This window comes from Callospermophilus lateralis, chromosome 2, assembly GCF_048772815.1.
Source record: "Callospermophilus lateralis isolate mCalLat2 chromosome 2, mCalLat2.hap1, whole genome shotgun sequence".
Taxonomy (NCBI): Eukaryota; Metazoa; Chordata; class Mammalia; order Rodentia; family Sciuridae; genus Callospermophilus; species Callospermophilus lateralis.
This window is the reverse complement of record NC_135306.1, coordinates 151,167,824-151,173,791: the sequence shown is the minus strand read 5'-3', so window position 1 is coordinate 151,173,791 and position 5,968 is coordinate 151,167,824. Positions and strand designations below refer to the sequence as shown.

The 5,968-nt window shown below is 39.3% G+C and overlaps 1 pseudogene; it reads left to right on the top strand.

Annotated features, from left to right (window-relative positions):
* Nucleotides 1-984: 984 nt before the first annotated feature.
* LOC143388243 (la-related protein 1B pseudogene) lies at nucleotides 985-1,948 on the top strand (annotated as a pseudogene).
* Nucleotides 1,949-5,968: the final 4,020 nt, after the last annotated feature.

Genomic DNA, 5,968 nt, shown 5'->3' with positions numbered 1-5,968 from the left:
TTAAAAAGAGATAAGATTTACTTTGGCACATGGTTTCAGTAGTTTCAGTCCATGATTGACACTATCACTTTGGGCTTGTGACAGTACATTATACAGCAAAGCAAAATTGCTCACCGAATGGACAAGAAGCAAAAGAAAAAGAAGGGGCCACGGTATACTATCCCTTGCAGACGTACCCCCAGTGACCTAAAGACCTCCCATTAAGCCCCACTTCTTAAAGGCTCTACCACCTTCCAATAGTGCCACAGCAGAACCAAGTCTTTACCCAGTGGACCTGTGGGACAGACTTAGGATACAAGCCTTTCTCATCATTGAGAAATAATGAACTACAAACATGATGCCTGAAAATCATGAATGAATCTCAAAGATTTAATGTTAAGTGGAAGAAGCTAGATATAAAAAGTTCAAATTCTATGATTCTATTTATATGACATTCAAAAACAGTAAAAACTTATGCATGGTGACAGATATCAGAAGAGAGGTTACTTTTGGCGTAGGTACTGATTGGGAGAAAGCACAAGGGACTCTTCTGGGATGCCAGAAATCGTCTTTATCTAGATCTAGGTGATCATTCCATAGGTAAAATGAAGTTATAGAGCTTAAAATTCATGCACTTTAGTGATCTAAGTTATATATATATATATATATATATATATATATATATATATATATATATATATATATTCATTTCTTTTTTTAGTTGTAGATGGACAGAATGCATTTATTTCATTTATTTATTTTGATGTGGTGCTGAGGATCAAACCCAGTGCCCCACACGTGCCAGGCAAACGCTCTACAACTGAGTTACAACCCCAGGCCCTGTAAGTTATATTTCAATTAAAAAATCTTTTTAAGTCTTAGAAATAAAATTAAAAAGAAAAGTAACCACATATAGAAATAAGATGCCATCGGCAAGAACTAGCAGAAATGACATCAGAAGAGATTTAGAAGGAAGGAGTCAGCTGCTGCATGTGGCCTGGCAAGATGGCAGCTGAGCTCGGTTCCTCCAAAGTTATAAAAGCCAGAAAACTCATGACAAGGAAAACTAACAAGGCCAGTGATTTCAGTGATATAGCAAATTGTCCAATACCAGGAGAATTAGTGAACACTGGAAAAAAACTTTTTATAGTCTTAGCGTGTCAACACCCAAGGAAATAAGAAGCCACAAATCAGAAAAGAAAAAGTAGAGAAGGTTGAAAAGAGAAGTAACAGTGAGAGCAAAGAAAATCAAGAAACACAATGAGATGGTTCTGTTGAAAATGTCACAGAGGATGAGGCTCAGTGAAGCAATCAATGAAAGAGAGGTTGGAAGAGAAACAGAGAAAAGAGATGATCAAGAGGCACATCCAATGTAAGGAGGGAGGGGTCCTTTTAGAGGCTGAGGAAGAGGACAGGCAGAGGAGACCCTCAAGTGAACTTCGATTATTTGAATGGTCACTGAGAGCATGATGAAAGGACAAATTGGCCGTATCAAACAGAACTTAACCCCCCAGGGTGATGTATTACAATGACGACACGGATGTATGGGTGTATCCCGTGGAAGAAACACTGCCTAACGTGTAAGTGCCAGGTTGAATATCACTTCAGTATGCAAAACTTGGAATATGACTTCTTTCTTTGGAGAAAGTCGGATGAACAGGGTTTCTTGCCTGTTTCCATGATTGCTGGATTTCACCGTGTCTAGGCTCTCACCACAGACCTTAATCTCATTCTAGAACAGCGCAGAAGTAGAAGTTGTGGATGAGAAAATGGGGCAAAAGATAGAACCAGAGAAAATGGCCAATCCAGGCCCTCCTCTCAAAAAACGTGCTACCAACAGAAAATGAATGATTGATTTTCAGAGTTCAAACCAGGCCAAGACTTTTGCTCACATACAATCAAGGTGATGATCTATGGTTGTCATCTGATGGGAATGTGCAGTGAAACAGGTGACTCAAATGCATTGTAAATATTGAAATGAGCTGGGCTGCAGGGATGAAAGCCACCAGACTGTCTTCTGTGCAAGAGTGTCCACTGCTATCCCCTCGGGTGGCACAACAGCAGAGATGACTACCTTGGTGATGATGAGAGACCAGAGAACTGCTGCTGTTATTCAAGGAACTGCCTGCCCTTTTCTGTGTGACTGGACTTAGGCCCCATGGGCTACTTTATTTGCAGGGGAAGCTAATTATTATCATTATGGAAATACTGCAAGGTTCTGTGTTTTGTTTCCAAGTGTATGTACTTGTGTCCAGGTCAACAAAGCAGAAAAAGAGAGGACTGAGTAGTTTCCCGGATTGCTAGGTTGGTTTTTTTTTTTTTTTTTTTTTTTTTTTTTTGCTATTGATTTGTCCTTAACTACAGTGAATTACATAACTCACATGTTAAGATGTTGCACAGGGACTGTAAGATTTATTAGTGCAGATGCTAAAGGAGCAATAAATTTAAGAAATGAACAAAGATATTTTGTTCCATGACTCTTCAAAATGTACTTTTGATACATCAGTATGAGTCCTGCCCTTCAGTGAAGCATTAATTGATGGACAGTTTCACAGATATTTTTATCTTGTACTCCTTTGTCAGTTCTGTGCTTCTAATGCCAGCAAGCAATTTGGGTAAGCGTTTTTAAAGTTGAAGAAATGTGACATTGTGGGTGTTTGTTTTTTGAAGATATAATGGCCAACTGTAAAAGTTAGATTTTTTTCTTTTTTATTGTCTAAACTTGGGTTCCAAGATGACATTTTAAACCAGTTTATGAACAATCACTGGGGAGTTGGATAATATAAATACTTTTCCCACAGGATGGTTAATTTAGGTCAATCAAGTTGATGATACCTGTTCATTAACCATTTATACATCATTAATAAAATTATAAGAATAAAATCATTAAAAAGAAAGAAATTCAAAAGAAATCTCAGTAATCACATTGGCAGACATAACATGTTTCATAATTTTGATTAAACAACAGAAATGCTTTAAAACATGTGCAGGAAATAAGAATTATGTAATTATAAGGAGTTACCAGGTAAACTTGGAAATAAAGAAAAAACAGACTTTTAGGAACACAGTCAGAAAATAATGATAATTAAAAATTCAATATATAGGTTTCCCTGAAGATGGAGTGGGTGTAACCATTTCCATTCATCCTATTAACTACAACTAAATCCTCATTTATGTAAAATAAACAAAAGACTCTGAAAGAAGTAAAGAAGCAGGCAGACCAGGTAAGGACTTTCGTGGAAGGAATGATACAGTGATGAGTTCCCTTCATTTTCTTTGTACCTCATGCATCCCAGAAATGCCAATGGGCACGGACTCCAAAAGTCTGGACTAAAGCCTGCTGTGTCTAGCCAAAGAACCAGAAAAGCAGCAGCATAGAACTACTGTACTCCAGCCAGACACCATACAAGTCTGCAAAGGCCAAGCCGGGTGGTGTGAATGTCTCCACCCAGCTCCCTGCTGGGGAAAAGTGAGAGAAGGCTAAGTTAGGAGCTGGGACTTTCAGCCCTGCTGAGCAGTAACAAGGCTCTCACCTTATTGCTGGTGCCTGGGAGAATGGGGGTGGTGGTGTCAGGTGCTGATATCCCATTTCCACATGGCGGGAGTGTGGAGCCCTCCTCCATTCATGTAAATGGAGTGGAGGCTGGAGACCAGGTGGGGAACTTGTACTTCTACCTGCTTCTGGCAATAATGGGGTGATAACAGCCCCCACACACATACCTTACATTGCTAGAGAAATATCATAAAAAAAACTCCAGCTGAAAAAGGTTTAAATAAAATCCCAAGTCTCATAATGCCTATAGTTTCCATGTTTAAATAGAAAATCACTTGTTATCCTATATTAGTTTGCTCAGGCTGCCATAACAAGACTGGGTACTTAAACGAATTTATTTCCCAAGTTCTGGAGGCTGAGAGGTCTCCAGATGAAAGAACTGGCCAGTTTGGTTCTTGGTGAGGGCGCTCTCTCTTCCTTGGCTTACAGATGACCGCCTTCTCACTGGGCCCTCTGTGGCCTTCCCTCTGTGCTCAAATAGAGGGAGAGGGGGCAAACATTTTGGTGCTTTCTTCTTATAAGGGCATTAAACCCATCAGACCAAGATCCTACCCTCATGACTTCATGTAACCCTAATTACCTTTCAAAGGCCCCACGCACAAATGCCATCGCATTGAGGTTAGAGGTTCAATTTGTGAACCTAAAGAGGAAGAAACATTTCATCCACAATACAAATCAAGAATCAGGAAGATCCTCAAACTGAATTAAAAAAGACAACTAATAGATGCCAATAGCAAGGTGACGGAGATTTTAGAATTACCTGACAAAGATAAAACAGCATCATAAAAATGCCTTAATGAGCAATTATGAACACCTTATCAACATAAAAAACAGGGTGTCTCACAAAGAGAGTAAAGATATGAAAAGACACAAGTGGAAAGTTTAAAACTGAGAAATATAATAACAGAGACTAAAAGTCACTCAGTGGACACACTCAACAGTACAGTGGAAGGGACAGAGAAAGAATCAGAGAACTGGAAAACAGAACAACAGAAATTACCCAATCTGGGGCTGGGGATGTGGCTCAAGCAGTAGTGCACTTACCTGGCATGCGTGCGGCCCGGGTTCGATCCTCAGCACCACATACAAAAAAAGATGTTGTGTCCGCCGAAAACTAAAAAATAAATATTAAAAAAATTCTCTCTCTCTCTCTCTCTCTCTCTCTTAAAAAAAAAAAAAGTTACCCAATCTGAACAACAGACTGAAAAAAATGTTAACATAGACTGAGGGCTCCCGAAGACTATTACAAAAGATGTCATGTAACATTTGTGACATGGAGTTCTAGAAGAGGAAGAAAATGGTGGGGCTGAAGCATATGTGAAGAAATAATGGCTGAAAAATTTCCAAATTTGGCCAGAGGCATAAATCTACATAGTTAAAAAGTTGAGCAAATCCTGTAGGATAAAGCTAAAGAAACCCATATCGACACACATTGAAGTTCCCAAAATTAAAGACAAAAAAATTTTTTTCTTTTTCTTTTCTTTCTTTCTTTCTTTCTTTCTTTCTTTCTTTCTTTCTTTTTCTTTTCTTTTTTTTTTTTTTTGTACAGAGGATTTGAACCAAGAGGTGCTCTACCACCCCAGCCCTTTTCTTATTTTATTTTGAGACAAGGTCTTGCTAAATTGCCCAGGCTGTCCTCAAACTTGTGACTCTTTTGCTTCAGCCTCCTGAGATGCTGGGATTACAGGTATGTGTCACCATGACTAGCCAACGAAAGAATATTGAAAGCTGCGAAGGAGAAATGACTTCTTACAAGGGTGAAACAATTAATGACCACACATTTTGCATGAGAAACATTGAAGGCCAGAAAGTCGAGTAATTTTATCTGTTATGGTTTAGATGGGGCATCCCTCCAAAAGCTCATGTGTGAGATAAAGCAAGAAAATTTAGAGGTGAAATGATTGGGTTTTGAGAGGTTTAAACATCTCAGCACCCTAATTCCCTGATAGGGATCATAGGGTGGTGACTGTAGGCAGTGGGGAGTGACTGGAGGAGGTGGTCTCTGAGGGTGTGTCTTTAGGGTTTCTATTTTTTTTCTCATTGAGAAGAAATCTCTATGCTTCCTGGTGCTATGTTCCCAGTGCTTTCCTCCACCACACCCTTCTACCATGATGCTCTGCCTCATCTCAGGCCCTGAGGAATGGAATTGGCCAATTGACTGAGACCTCTGAAACCTTAAGTGCCAAATAAACTTCTCCTCTAAAATTGTTTTTGTCAGGTCTTTTGTTTACAGCAGAGAAAAAGCTGACTAAAACAAAATCAGATCTAATAGTCTTCAGAGCAAAGAAGGTTACTGGAGACCGAGAGGATCAGGAGCAGCCTGTGATGGAGCCGGCCGGTGTTCTTCAAAACTATCAAGGCAATAAAAAACAAAGACAATCTTAAAAAGTAAAACAGCCAAGAGGAGCCTAAGGAGACATGACAACAAAATGTGTT